Genomic DNA, 15,505 nt, shown 5'->3' on the forward strand with positions numbered 1-15,505 from the left:
GGTTTACGGAGGAATTGAGCACAAAGAACAGAATCCCCATACATCCTCTCTCTCAGACCCCTACACTCATTTCCCTATTAGTAACATTTTGCATTATAGCGTGATACTTCTGTTACAACTGATGTACCAATATGCATATGGAATTATTAAATAAGGTCCATAGTTCACATTACAGCTCATTCCTGGTGTTGTACATTCTGTGGGTTTGGACAAATGTGTAATGCCGTATCCACCATTGTCATGTCATACAGAGTAGTTTTGTGGCCCTGAAAGTCCCCTGTGCTCCGCCTGTTCATCCCTCCCTCCCCCAACCCCTGCCAACCACTGAGCCTTTTACTGTCTCCATAGTTTTGCTTTTCCAGAATGTCATGTCTATGGAATCATACAGTATATGGCCTTTTAACATTGGCTTCTTTTTCTTAGGAATATGCAGTTAAGGTTCTTGAATGTTTTTTCATGGCTTGATAGCTCATTTGTTTTTAGCACTGAACAATATCTAATTCTCTGGATGTACCACGTTTTATTTATCCATTCACCTATGTAGGACTTTTTTTTTTTTTTTTTTTTTTTTGAGATGGAGTCTCACTCTGTCTCTCGGGCTGCAGTGCAGTGAGGCCACCTCAGCTCGCTGCAACCTCCGCCTCCCAGGTTCAAGCGATTCTCCTACCTCAGCCTCCCGAGTAGCTGTGATTACAGGCGTGTGCCACCACACTCAGCTAATTTTTGTTGTTGTTGTTGTTGTTTTCTTTTCTTTTCTTTTCTTTTCTTTTCTTTTCTTTTCTTTTGAGATGGAGTTTCGCTCTGTCGCCCAGGCTGGAGTGAGTGCAGTGGCGCGATCTCGGCTCACTGCAATCTCCGCCTCCCGGGTTCACACTATTCTCCTGCCTCAGCCTCCCGAGTAGCTGGGACTACAGGCGCCCGCTACCACGCACGGCTAATGTTTTGCATTTTTTTTTTTTTTTTTTTTTTTTTTTTTTTTAGTAGAGACGGCGTTTCGCCATGTTAGCCAGGATGATCTCGATCTCCTGACCTCGTGATCTGCCCGCCCCAGCCTCCCAAAGTGCTGGGTTTAACAGGCGTGAGCCACTGCGCCCAGCCTAATTTTTGTATTTTTGGTAGAGATGGGGTTTCGCCACGTTGGCCAGGCTGGTCTTGAGCTCCTGATCTCAGGAGACCCACCTGCCTCGGCCTCTCAAAGTGAAGACATATTTTTTACTTTATTTTATTTTATTTATTTTATTTTATTTATTTTATTTTATTTTATTTTATTTTATTTTATTTTATTTTATTTTATGTTATTTTTTTAGAGACAGGGGTCTCCCTCTGTTGCCCAGGCAGCTCCTAAAGCCCTGATCTCAAGTGACTGACTGCCTCAGCTGCCCAAGTAGCAGGGATTACAGTCATAAGCCACCGCCCCGGCTCTATTTAGGAACATTTTAGTTCCAAGTTTTGGCAATTATGGGCAAAGCTGCTATAAACATATGTGTGCAGGCTTGTGTGGACATACGTTTTCAACTCATTTGGGTAGACACCAAGAGCTGCATTCCAGCCTGGGCAACAAGAGTGAAACTCCATCTCAAAAAAAAAAAAAAACAGAAATGTAGGCCGGGCATGGTGGCTTGTACCTATAATCCCAGAACTTTGGGAGGCCAAGGCAGGCAGATCACTTGAGGTCAGGAGTTCAAGACCAGCCTGCCCAACATGGCGAAACCCCGTCTCTACTAAAAATACAAATATTAGCCAGGCGTGGTGGCGCATGCCTGTAATCCCAGCTACTCAGGAGGCTGAGGCACGTGACTCACTTGAACTCAGGAGGCAGAGGTTGCAGTGAGCCCAGACTGTGCCACTGCGCTCCAGCCTGGGTGATGAAGTGAAACTCTGTCAAAACAGAAATTATTCTCTCGCAGTTATGAAGGCTCAAAATCAGGAATCAAACTGTTGAAGCCTCGAAGGGGGATCCTTCCTTGACTCCTCCAGCGTCTGGAGGCTACTGGCCATCCGGGTGTTACTAAAACACCAGGGGTTCCATCTAGGGCCTGCTGCTCACCTCACAGAAAAAGCCAATCACTGAAACAACGATTATTGCCAAGGAAGAAGGCTCTAATCAGGTGCTGCAGCTGAGGGGATGGGAGGGATTCATCCCAGGAATGCAGGGGGTGGTTCAACATAAGAAAATCCACTAACGTAATGTCCCGCATTAGTAGAACAAAGGGAAAAAGACAGTCATTCCAGCTGACACAGGAAAAGCATCTAAGAAATTCTAACGTTTCATCATGAAAACGTAGAGAAGACTATGAAACGAGGGGATTTGCCTCAACGTTATAAAAGGTATTTGTGAAAAAAACCACAGTTACCGTCATACTTAATGGTGAAAGACTAAAAGCTTTCCCCCTAAGATCAGGAACAAGACACAGAGGTTCACCTTTACCACTGCTACTCAATGTTTTTTTTTGGTTTTGTTTGTTTTGTTTTGTTTTCGAGAAGGAGTTCTTGCTCTGTCGCTTGGCTCACTGCAGCCTCTACCTCCCGGGTTCAAGCAATTCTCCTGCCTCAGCCTCCCCAGTAGCTGGGACTACACGTGCACACTGCCACGCCTGGCTAATATTTGTATTTTTAGTAGAGACAGGGTTTCACCATGTTGGCCAGGATGCTCTTGATCTCCTGACCTTGTTATCTGCCTGCCTCAGCCTCCCAAAATGCTGGAATTACAGGTGTGAGCCACCGCGCCCGGCCTAGTCAACATTTTGCTAGAAGTTGTAGCCAGAGCCTTTAGGTAAGAACAAGCACTAAGAGGCACCAAATTGAGAAATAAGAAACAAAACCATCGCTTTGAATACGGAAAATCCCAAAGAATACACACACAATAATTACTAGAGCTAATAAGCAAATTCAGCAAAGTTTCAGGACACAAGATCAACTCACAAAAACCAGTTGTGTGGTTTCTTGCCCGTTTTTTTGAGGAGGTATGCTCTTGTCGCCCGGGCTGGAGTGCAATGGCGCGATCTCGGCTCACTGCAGCCTCTGCCTGCCGGGTTCAAGCAATTCTCCTGCCTCAGCCTCCCCAGTAGCTGGGATTACAGGCGAGCGCCACCACGCCCGGCCAGTGTTTGTATTTTTAGTAGAGATGAGGTTTCACCATGTTGGCCAGGATGGTCTCGATCTCCTGACCCGGTGATCCACGCGCCTCGGCCTCCCAAAGTGCTAGGATGACCGGCGTGAGCCACCGTGCCCGGTCCAGTTGTGTTTTTATACACTAGCAAGGAACAATTCGAAAATGTAATTAAGAAAACCGCTGGGCGTGGTGGCTCACGCCTCCTAGTCCCACGCCTTTGAGAGGCCGAGGCGGGTGGATCCCTCGAGCCCAGGAGTTCAAGACCATCCTGGGCAATGTGGTGAAACCCCCTCCCTACAAAAAAATACACAAAATTAGCCGAGCGTGATGGCGTGTGCCTATAATCCCAGCTACTCAGGAGGCTGACGTGGGAGGATCACCTGAGCCCTGGAGGTCAAGGCTGCAGTGAGCTGTCAGGTCATGCATCATTGCACTCCAGCCTGAAAAAGGAGTGAAATTCTGCAACATGTTACAACATGAATGAACCTTGAAAACGTCATCCTAAGTGAAATAAGCCAGATACAACAGGACAATATTGCGTGTTTCCAGTTACAGAGGTACCTACGAGAATCAAATTCATAGAGACAGAAAGTAGAATAGTGCTTAAAAGCGTCTGGGCAGAGGGAGGAAAGGGAAGTTTGTGTTACGGGTAGAGTTTCAGTTTGGGATGTCGAAAAAGTTCTGGAGATAAATAATGGTGATGGTTACACGCCAATGGCTACGTGAATGTACTTAATGCCACTGAATTGTATATGTGAAAAATGGTGAAAATGGTAAATTTTGTATCTATTTTATACCATGCCCCCTAAAAAAAATTGTTGTTAAGAGTCAAGATCTCGCTGTCTCCCAGGCTGGGGTGCAGTGGGGTGATTGATCAAAGCTCACTGCAGCTCTGAACTCAGCCAGCTTCCCTGACTCAAACGATCATCCCGCTTCAGCCTCCCGAGTAGCCGGGACTGCAGACGGTGCCATCACGCCCAGCTCATTGTTGATTTTTGCCCCGCCTTGGTAGAGACGGGATTCCGCTATATTGCCTAGGCTGGCGTCGAACTCATAGAACAAAGGATCCTCCCTCCTGGGCCTGGGCGTGGGCTCGCAAAACGCTGGGATTCCCGGATTACAGGCGGGCGCACCACACCAGGAGCAAACACTTCCCGCTTTAAAAATTCAGGTTGTGAGTGGCTGTCATTCAGTATTATGCTAATTAAGCATGCCTGTTTTTTAAACGTCTTAAAACAATTGTTAAAATTACGTTTCCACCTACAACGTTAAAATTTGTCAAGTGATAATATTGGAAAAGACGTTATTGCCAAACTACTTTCCTATTTGTTTCCTAATGGCATCGGAAATAGCGAAAGTATCTCGCCATCAGCTAAAAGTTTGCGGCCGGTGTAGCCCCAGCAGAGGCTGCGAGACAGACGCCAAGACTATACTTTCAGGGATCATTTCTATAGTGTGTTACTAGAGAAGTTTCTCTGAACGTGTAGAGCACCGATAAGCCACGAGGAGGAGTTGTAGCGTTCTCTCCTGAGCGTGAAGCCGGCTGTTGGTGTTGCTCGAGTGCGACTGCCGTCAGCCATTGATGACCGTTCTTCTCTCCGCTTTGGAGAGTAAGAGGGAGAGGACGCAGTCTGAGTGGTTTGTTTTTGTTCGTGGTTCAACGAGAGAGAAATGTAAGGTGGGTCCTGTTGGGTGGTTGCGTGGGGTGGGTTTGGCTCGCTCTCGCATGCCACGGGGAAAGCTCTGTTTTGTCGGTGGCAGGTGTTGCGTCACGTCAGACGGGTGGTGTTTCCGTCGTAGGTTGGGAGAAGGGGGATGCTGTGCTAAGTCCTAGTATCCTTTTGCATCTATCCTTCCCTTTCTCGTTGTCAATCTTGACCAACGTCGTCTCCCTCCCGCCCACCACCCCACTCTCCAGACGGGGCGTCGGGGTCACTTGTTCTGTCTGGCGCCCAGGCTGGAGTGCAATGGCGGCGATCTCGGCTCACTGCAGCCTCCGCCTCTCGAGTTCAAGCAGGGTGGAGTGCAATGGCACAATCTGGACTCAGCGCAACCTATCCCTCCCGGGTCCAAGCCATTCTCTTGCCTCAACCTCCCGAGTAGCTGGGACTCAGGCATGCGGCGCCACACCTGGGTAATTTTTGTATGTTTAGTAGAGAGAAGGTTTCACCATGTTGGCCAGGCTGGTCTCGAACTCCTGACCTCAGGTGATCCACCAGCCTTGGCCTCCTAAAGTGCTGGGATTACAGACGTGAGCCAACCCGCACCCGGCCCTAAAAGTATTTTTTACAGAGATGGGGTCTCACTTTGTTGAGACCAGTCTGGGCAAACTGCTGATCTCAAGTGACTGCCTCAGCTGCCCAAGTAGCAGGGATTACAGACACAAGCCACAGCCGCCGGCTCTATTTAGGAACATCTTAGTTCCAAGTTTTGGCAATGATGGATAAAGCTGCTATAAACATAGGTGTGCAGGTTTTTGTGTGGACATACATTTTCAACTCATTTGGGTAGACACCAAGAGGCATGAGTTCTGATCATATGGAAAGAGTATGTTTAGTTTTAAAAGAAGCTGCTTGTCTTTCCCTTGGGCTCCATTACAAAATACACAGACTTTGTGGTTTAAATAGCACAAATTTATTTCTTACAGTTCTCAGGCGCGGTGGCTCACGCCTGTAATCCCAGGACTGTGGTAGGCCAAGGCAGGAGGATCGCTTGAGTCCAGGAGTTCAAGACCAGCCTCGGTAACATGGCGAAAACCCATCTCTACTAAAAATACAAATAATTAGCCAGACATGGTGGTGGGCACCTGTAGTCCAAGCTACTCTGGAGGCCGAGGTGGGAGGATTGCTTGAGCCTGGGAGGTCGAGGCCGCAGTGAGCGGCGATAGTGGAGGCTGAGGCAGGAGAATCAGTTGAACCCGGGAGGCGGAGATTGCGGTGAGTTGAGATTGTGCCCTTGCACTCCAGCCGGGGCAACAAGAGGGAAACTATCTCAAAAATGACAGTAAAATACATAGTATGTCTTCACTGGCCAAGCGCGGTGGCTGACGCCTGTAATCCCAGCACCTTGGGAAGTCAATCCCTTGACTTCACCAGTGTGACGTACCCAAACCCTTCCAACCCTTCCCCCCGCCTAAAACTAGCATTGAAAAGGCACCCAGATGTCACGCAAAACGTATCGCTGACAAAAGCAAGAAGCCTTGCAGGACTCCCCCGCGGTCAGCCAGACGCAAACCGAACGCACGCAAACACCCAACACGGTCCACCTTACACCTCTCTTGTTGAGCCACGAACGAAGATAAACCACTCAGACTGCGTTCTCTCCTTCTTACTCTCCGAGCCGGAGAGAAGAACGGTCATCAATGGCTGACGGCAGTCGCACTCGAGCAACACCAAAAGCCGGCTTCACGCTCAGGAGAGAACGCTACAACTCCTCCTCGTGGCTTATCGGTGCTCTACACGTTCAGAGAAACTTCTCTAGTAACACACTATAGAAATGATCCCTGAAAGTATAGTCTTGGCGTCTCTCTCGCAGCCTCTGCTGGGGCTACACCGGCCGCAAACTTTTAACTGATGGCGAGATACTTTCGCTATTTCCGATGCCATTAGGAAACAAATAGGAAAGTAGTTTGGCAATAACGTCTTCTCCAATATTATCACTTGACAAATTTTAACGTTGTAGGTGGAAACGTAATTTTAACAATTGTTTTAAGACGTTTAAAAAAACAGGCATGCTTAATTAGCATAATACTGAATGACAGCCACTCACAACCTGAATTTTTAAAGCGGGAAGTGTTTGCTCCTGGTGTGGTGCGCCCGCCTGTAATCCGGGAATCCCAGCGTTTTGCGAGCCCACGCCCAGGCCCAGGAGGGAGGATCCTTTGTTCTATGAGTTCGACGCCAGCCTAGGCAATATAGCGGAATCCCGTCTCTACCAAGGCGGGGCAAAAATCAACAATGAGCTGGGCGTGATGGCACCGTCTGCAGTCCCGGCTACTCGGGAGGCTGAAGCGGGATGATCGTTTGAGTCAGGGAAGCTGGCTGAGTTCAGAGCTGCAGTGAGCTTTGATCAATCACCCCACTGCACCCCAGCCTGGGAGACAGCGAGATCTTGACTCTTAACAACAATTTTTTTTAGGGGGCATGGTATAAAATAGATACAAAATTTACCATTTTCACCATTTTTCACCTCACACAAGGCGGGACCTGGCGACACATCAGACGCCCCACCTCACACTCGGGACCCTGAGACACTCATTGTTCACCAAACAACTCGCTCCCTCCTCCGCTGACAGAGGAGTCAGTCCATCTGGACTGGATGGGCTCCGTGTGCGCGAGTTCAAATCCTGCCTCACCACCTGCTGCCTGGCGCTTTTCTTGTCTAAGCCGCAGTTCCTTCTGTGTGGTGGGGATAACAGCACAACCAGCGTCAGAAAGTTGCAATGAGAACTAAATGCGTTCAGCTGGCGCGGTGGCTCAGGCCTTAATCCTAGCACTTTGGGAGGCCAGAGCCTGAGGACGGCTTGAGGTCAGGAGTTCGAGACTAGCCTGGTCAACATTGTGAGACCCCCCCCCCCGCCCCCGTCTCTACAATTTTTTTTTTTTTTTTTTTTTTGAGCCGGAGTCTAGCTCTGTCGCCCAGACTAGAGTGCAGTGGCGCGATCTCAAGTGAGCGATCTCAGCTCACTGCATGCGCCGTCTCCCGAGTTCAAGCGTTACTGCTGCCTCATCCTCTCGAGTAGCTGGGACTACAGGCGCGTGCCACCAAGCCTGGCTAGTTTTTTGTATTTTTGGTGGAGACGGGGTTTCACCGTGTTAACCAGGATGGTCACAATTTCCTGACCTCGTGATCCGCCCCGCCTGAGCCTCCCAAAGTGCTGGGATTACAGGCGTCAACCACCGTGCCCAGCCTACAAAATATTTTTTAAAACGCGTCGATCAGTATAAAGCGCTATGCCTGGCACATCCTGTGCTCATTCTGCTATCGTGACAAAATCGTGCTCAGGCCCCTGGCACCTGCAAACAAAGTCTCTCTCTCTTTGACATTTACCCATCACCGTTTCAACCTGCGCAGTCTCTCCTTCTCCCTCCCCTTCTGAATTTTAACAAATATCCCTCTTCTGTAAAGTGGCTGAAAAAAAAAAAAGGAAAACAGATCACAATGGCTTAGACAAATAAGGGTTTATTTCCCCTATCACTGTGAACCTGGAGACCAGCCATGGTTGGCACTGTTTCCCCAGCCCAGTGATGGCAGGGCTGACGTCCTCTGTAACGCGCTTGGCGTTTCCCCCTTGTTTACAGCATGGCTGATGGTGCTCCTGGCGTTGCATCTGCCTCCGCATTTAAGACAGAAAGGAAAAGGAATGGTTACCTTCAGAGTTAATTGAAAGCATTTGTCACTTTTGTCAATAATTTCCCAGGCGCCCCACCCCCTCACCCCCCACTCCCACCCCTGCCACACACACACAATGAGATCTAATGAGACTCCATAGATGTCATTGGCCAAAACTGTGTCACATGGTCACTCCTAGCTGCAACAAAGGCTGAGAAGGTAAGTAGTTTCTCTTTTCCAGCCTCCACAGTGGAAAGCAGCAGGGAAGAGGGGAATTGGGAATGGCACACATTGGGCAGTCAGCTATTATAATAGTGTCTGCCACACCTTCCCCCTCCATCTTCTTCCAGCCCCTCCACTCCCCAGGACCTGCCTTCCAGCCACCCCTGACCTCCTCCTTCATCCAGGGGCCACCTGTTTCCATATCTTTTGGGATATCAGAAGCTCACAACTCTGGGGCTGCACTTCTACAGGGTAGCAATCAGATGACGCCGAGGAGAACTGCATCTTTCTTTCTTTCTTTCTTTCTTTCTTTCTTTCTTTCTTTCTTTCTTTCTTTCTTTCTTTCTTTCTTTCCTTCCTTCCTTCCTTCCTTCCTTCCTTCCTTCCTTCCTTCCTTCCTTCCTTCCTTCCTTCCTTTCTTTCTTTCTTTCTTTCTTTCTTTCTTTCTTTCTTTCTTTCTTTCTTTCTTTCTTTCTTCTTTCTTTCTTTCTTTTTTGACAGAGTCTCACTCCATCACTCCAGTCTGTACACTAGGCTGGAGTGCAGTGGTGCAAACACTGTAGCCTCGACCTGGGCTAGTGATCCTCCTACCTGGGCCCAAGTGATCCTCTTACCTCAGCCTCCGAAATGGCTGGGACTATAGGTGCATGCCACCATGCTCAGCTAATTTTTTTTGTTGTTTGTTAATTTTTTTGTAGAAACAGTGTCTCTTGCCAGGCGCGGTGGCTCACGCCTGTAATTCCAGCACTTTGGGAGGCCAAAGCAGGTGGATCACAAGGTCAGGAGTTCAAGACCAGCCTGGCCAATATGAAACCCTATCTCTACTAAAAATACAAAAATTAGCCAGGTCTGGTGGTGAGCATCTGTAGTCCCAGCTACTTGGGAGGCTGAGACAGGAGAATGGTTTGAACCCGGGAGGCGGAGGTTGCAGCGAGCCGAGATCACGCCACTGCACTCCAGCCTGGGTGACAGAGTGAAACTCTCTCAAAAAAAAAAAAAAAGAAAGAAAAAGAAAAAGAAACAGCGTCTCTTACTTTGTTGCCCAGGCTGGTCTCAAACTCCTGGTCTCAAGCGATCCACACAACTTGGCCCCTGAAAGTGCTGAGATTACAGGTTTGAGCAGCACACCTGGCTTTCCATACTCAGATTCTGAAACACAGATCTCATCGTATCACACCTCTGGCTCAAAATCACCCTTAATAATTGGCTCTACTAGAGCCCCATTTCCCTATACTCCCTGCGTTTGAATATATCAGTGTTGCAACACTGAAACACTTAAAGAATCTCCTCTGCTTTCTCTCTGGTTGCTTCTAGGATCTCTTCTTTGACTTTGGTGTTCTATATTTTCACTACAATATGTCCAGACATGAATTTCTTCCTACCTATCTTGCTTGGGATTCATTGGATCTCTAGAATCTACGCATTTGGTGGTGCTTATTAGATATGGAAAAAAATGTCAGACTTTATGTTTTCAAATATTGCGTTTGTCTCGTTTTCCCATCTCTGTCTGGAACTGCTACCTATGTTAGATCTTCCTGTTGTATTCTCCCTGGCTCCTAAACACTTCTTTTCTTTGTTTTCCCCTCCTCCTCTTCCTCCTCTTCTTCTTCATCGTCTTCTTCTCCTCCCCCTCCTCCTCATCTTTCTCCTTCTCCTCCTTCTTCTTCTCTTTCTTCTTCTCCTCCTTCTCCTTGCTACTGCTGCCTCCTCCTGCTCCTCCTGCTCCTGCTCCTCCTGCTCCTGCTCCTCCTCCTCCTCCTCCTCCTCCAGCTTTCTCAGGTTGAATTCTTCTTTTTTTTTCCCTCTATTTTCCATTTATTTTTCTTTCTGGGTTGAATTCTGGATAATTTCTTCAAATCCATCTTCCAGATCATGAATTCTCTATTTAGCTTTGTCTAAACTGTCGTTTAAACTGTCCATTGAGTTTTTAATATGTTACTAGGTGTTAAATTTCTAGAAGCTCCATTTATTTCTCCTGCACATTTGCTTAGTTCTTCTCGTTCCTCACCCTTTGCTCATGTTGCTCCACCTTCTCCCACCTCTTCCCCTGGCAAATTCCTATACAACCCATTTCTTTCCATCCCCAGGGAGCTTTCCCTGACCTCCAGGATGGACTGGGGCTTTCTTGGGCCCTTCAGTCCCTGGGACTCCTTTGTCACAGCACTGATCACCTTCAGTCATGATTGGCTGGGTCTGGATCTACCTCCCCACCTCAGACCTGTGCTACGCATAAGCAGGGGCCATATCTGCATCCTCTCTCAGGGATAAGTACAGGAGGTTTTCAATAAACTTGGATAAAATAAAAGCAGTTTCCTTAGCCCACCCATCACTCCTTAGTCTTACTTGTTTCATTTACTTATCTTTTTTCTGTAAAGTATATAACTTACTGCCAGCTGCATGCGATCAATTGTAAAATACTTTCAATAACTAAAAATTGAATAATGGTAAAAAAAAAAAACACACATCAGCTTTCAGTATAATTTGCGTAAATTGTTCTAGAAAACACTGCTAATTTTTTGTTTCCGCAGAGTGAAGTACAGAAGTGAGCAGATTGATAATTTTTTTTTTTTTTTGGAGACAGGGTCTCACTGTCTTGCCCAGGCTGGAGTGCAGTGGTGCCATCACAGCTCACTACAGCCTTGATCTCCTGGGATCAAGTGATCCTCCTGCCTCAGCCTTCTGGGTAGCAGGGACTATAGGTGTGTGCCATCATGCCTGGCTAATTAAAAATACATTTTTTTTGGTTCTTTTGTAGAGACAGGGTCTCACTCTGTTGTCCATGCTGTTCTCAAACTCCTAGGCTCAAGTGATCCTCTGGCCTCGGCCTCCCAAAGTGGTGAGATTACGGGTGTGAGCCACCGCACCCAGCCCAGATTGATAAATTTATACACATCATGGAAAGAATGATAGAAAGGAACTGGAGCCACTTGAATGACATTTGGATTCCACTTGTCATAAACCACTCCTCTTTTTTCTACCTCGTGGAAAACACCTTTCTTTGGAACAGAAAAATGTTAGTGTCAGCTGGCAGCCCTGATCCTCCATATGGGATGGAGTAATGGTCCCCCTCCAGGTCACCATTGGCTTCTCAGATTCTGCTTTGTTTTTGCCATAGCAGTGCTAGATCAGGTATTCCAGATAACCAGTTAGCAAAATAGATTTTCTCCACAATGCTTTAATCGCTGCCTGCCTAAAGATCTCTAAACTAGTGTGTGAGAAACAGACCAACAAAATGGGAGGATTTGAGATTTGGAATCCACTGACCCCAGGGATTAACTGCAGTTGGTTATCCATCTCAAATCTGGTGCTGAGTTCACAGTCAAACCACCCCACCAGCACAGCTTTAATCATATGGGCATGCTTTTCACGGAAAAAGCACCTGCCAGACCTCCTGCTCCTCCATTCAAATTATTGTGGGAACACCAGTGGGCAAAGTCAACTCTTCTGTCATGTAAGTGGAGTTCAGCATTTCCAACTGTACATGCTAGATCAAGCCAGCAAAACATCTCTTCACTTGTCCAGCTTTCGTGGTAGCAGGTATATTAAAGAGCTGCCCAGTATAAAAATGCAGCCCACTGAACAGGATCGCCGTAATCGAGCCTCCTCCCTTCTCAGTTGCTTCAGGGATATCTTTTATTTTATTTTATTTTATATTTTATTTTATTTTATTTTTTCTGAGATGGAGTCTTGCTCTGTCACCCAGGCTGGAGTGCAGTGATGCTATCTTGACTCACTGCAACCTCCACCTCCCGGGTTCAAGTGATTCTCCTGTCTCAGCCTCCTGAGTAGCTGGGATTACAGGCATGCATCACCACACCCAGCTAATTTTTTTTGTATCTTTTTTTTTTTTTTTTTTTTAAGACAAAGTCTCTCTCTTGTCCCCCAGCCTGGAGTGCAATGGCACGATCTCAGCTCACTGCAACCTCCACCTCCCGGGTTCAAGCGATTCTCTTGCCTCAGCCTCCAGAGTAGCTGAGATTACAGGCGCCTGCCACCGCGCCCGGCTAATTTTTGTATTTTTAGTAGAGACGAGGTTTCACCATGTTGGCCAGGCTGGTCTCAAACTCCTGACCTCTGGTGATCCACCGGCCTCGGCCTCTCAAAGTGCTGGGATTACAGGCATGAGCCACCGCACCCGGCCAATATCCTTTATTCTTAAGGTTTCTTCCCCCTTCTTGGCTTTATAATCCCCACTTTCCTCAATGTTAACTCCATGGAGTTGTAGCTGTGACTCAATAGTATCATGATTAAAGGAGAAAGCTTCGGCTTCTATAAGAATTTTATACCATTTGGTAAAGGCTTAAACAATAACTGGACTAAGGCTGGGCGCGGTGGCTCCCACCTGTAATCCAAGGAGTTCCAGACCAGCCTGTGCATCATGGCAAGACCCCATCTCTACAAAAAAATACAAAAACTAGTCTGGCGTGGTGGTGTGTGCCTGTAGTCCCAGCTACCTGGGAGGCTAAGATGGGAGGATCACCTGAGCCTGGGAAGTTGAGGCTGCAGTGAGCTGTGGTTGTGCCACTGCACTCCAGCCTGGACAACAGAGTGAGACCCTGGATAACAGTAGAAGATGTAGATTAAGAGTCAGCGCATTCACTAGGGCTATTTCTTTCCCGTAGGCTCCTATGGTCCTTCCGTAGGCCTACGATACTCTCATCTCAGTATCCCAAGGATGCTGCCTTCTTCATGACCATAGGCTCCCATTTTGCCCCACTCAACTAGCTCTTCTTCAAGATCTGTTTTAACCATTTTTGGTTGAAGGCCAAGAGAATTTTCCAGGAAATAGATGGCATTTTCATCCTTATTCACTAAAGACAAATCAACTGGAGGCAGATCCTGCATTTTGGGGACATAAAAATACTCCCCAGCTGGGCACGGTGGCTCACGCCTGTAATCTGAGCACTTCAGGAGGCCGAGGGGGAAGGACCACTTGAGGCCAGGAGTTTGAGAGCAGCCTGGGCAACAAAGCGAGACCCCCCTCTCTGGAAAAAAATTAAAAAATTAGCCGGGCATAGTGGTGCAAGCCTGTGATCCCAGCTACTGAGGAGGCTGAGATGGGAGAATCCCTTGAGCCCAAGAGTTCCAGGCTGCAGTGAATCAAGACCGCACCACTGCAGTCAGCCTGGGTGACGGAGTGAGGCCCTGTCTCAAAAAAATTAAAAACAAACAAACAAAAAAACCTCTCTGAAGTGCCTTAGCTTATGTTCCTGAACTAGGTGGAAAGTGTCCCTGTCATCTGCTGGGCGGCATTTGAGTTCAACCACCATGCTCTGCACTGTGACAGCTGACAAATTGTTCTCAGCTAGAATTCTGATGTGATCCTCAGCTCCCAGAACCCCTCAAGAAGCTTCTCAAGCATTCTTTACAAATATATAGGCAAGACCACCCCAAACGACGGTGCCTCCGCTCAGGGCTCCTTCCCCTAATCAGACTCAGGTAAGCAAACACTTTCTTCGATGTATTGCTTTTAACTTCATTAATTCACTTCCCCATCTGTAAATTCATTTCCTCATTCATTCATTTATTCATTATTCACTCGATAAGTCTTTTCTTTTCTTTTTCTTTTTTTTTTTTTTTTGAGACGCAGTCTCGCCCCGTGGCCCAGGCTGGAGTGCAGTGGGGCGATCTCGGCTCACTGCAAGCTCTATGTCCTGGGTTCACGCCATTCTCCTGCCTCAGCCTCCCGAGTAGCTGGGACTACAGGCGCCCGCCACCACGCCCGGCTAATTTTTGGTATTTTTAGTAGAGACGGGGTTTCACTGTGTTAGCCAGGATGGTCTCGATCTCCTGACCTCGTGATCCGCCTGCCTCGGCCTCCCAAAGTGCTGCGATTACAGGCTTGAGCCACTGTGCCCGGCCTCATTTTATTTTTAAGACAGGGTGTCCCTCTGTTACCCAGGCTGGAGTGCAGTGGTACAATCATGGCTCACTTCAACCTCGAACTCCTGGGATCAAGTGATCCTCTCAGCTCAGCCTCCTGAGTAGCAGGTGGGCAACACTCAGGGCCCACGTGTTCACATTAGGCCACAGTGCCTCTCCAACCCCCAGAATGAAATCCAAGCCCCTTGGCCTGGTCCTCAAGTCTTTCTCTGACCTGGTCATCCCTGCCACCTGCCCTCTCTTCTCCAGCTACCTTGAATCACTTGAAGAATCTCCATGCCTCACACCTTTCATTGCTGTTCCTTTTGCCTTGAACACCCTTCCTCCTCGTCATTCCCACTTTTCAAGTCTCACATCAGCGTGCACTGCCTCCTCCAGGAAGCCTCTCAGCACTCACCCCAGAGTCTGTCAGGCTCCTCTAGGTTCCCACGGCCTCCCAGCTGTCCCCTAGTTGATCACAAGCACAAGCTCTGGAAGAGTTGATACAGGAGCAGGTGGCCGAGTGAGAGGCACCATGAGGAGTGGGCGGCTGAGTGAGAGGCACCGTCCTGCCCCATGGTTAGCTCAAAAATCGATAAACCAGTACCCAGTGGGCACCTACTGTGTGCAAGGCACTGTTCTCAGTGCTGGGGCTACCCATGGAAGTAGACAGACAAAAATCCCCACACTAACAGGCCGACTTTCTCCTGGGCAGGCAGACGATAAACACAGTAAGTAGGACGGAGAGCTGGGAGGTGGCCCAAGGAGAGCACACGAGGGAGGATGCTGGGCGTTCGTGTCATTTGCATGGCTACGACAGCGTGCTGCGAGGGCACCGATGTTCCCACCTCCCCATGAGGCCTCCCCTAGCATCCTCCAACACACACTGGCCCCTCCAGCTTCACTTCTTCTTTTTTTTTTTTTTTTTTTTTTGAGATGAAGACTTGCTCTGTCGCCCAGGCGGGAGTGCAGTGGCCC

The 15,505-nt window shown here is 48.1% G+C and overlaps 2 non-coding genes and 1 pseudogene across 2 annotated transcripts; 1 reads left to right on the forward strand and 2 right to left on the reverse strand.

Moving 5' to 3' along the window:
• The first annotated feature begins 4,535 nt into the window (after positions 1-4,535).
• Positions 4,536-4,752, forward strand: LOC129463383 (small nucleolar RNA U3). Its single transcript, XR_008651155.1, has one exon. It is a non-coding gene; the product is annotated as a small nucleolar RNA U3 (small nucleolar RNA).
• Positions 4,753-6,413: 1,661 nt separating this feature from the next.
• Positions 6,414-6,630, reverse strand: LOC129463380 (small nucleolar RNA U3). Its single transcript, XR_008651152.1, has one exon. It is a non-coding gene; the product is annotated as a small nucleolar RNA U3 (small nucleolar RNA).
• A 5,139-nt stretch (positions 6,631-11,769) lies between these two features.
• LOC129463007 (kynureninase-like) lies at positions 11,770-15,188 on the reverse strand (annotated as a pseudogene).
• Between the last annotated feature and the right edge of the window lie 317 nt (positions 15,189-15,505).

The sequence above is a fragment of the Symphalangus syndactylus genome, chromosome 14, assembly GCF_028878055.3.
Source record: "Symphalangus syndactylus isolate Jambi chromosome 14, NHGRI_mSymSyn1-v2.1_pri, whole genome shotgun sequence".
In the NCBI taxonomy this organism is placed as follows: domain Eukaryota; kingdom Metazoa; phylum Chordata; class Mammalia; order Primates; family Hylobatidae; genus Symphalangus; species Symphalangus syndactylus.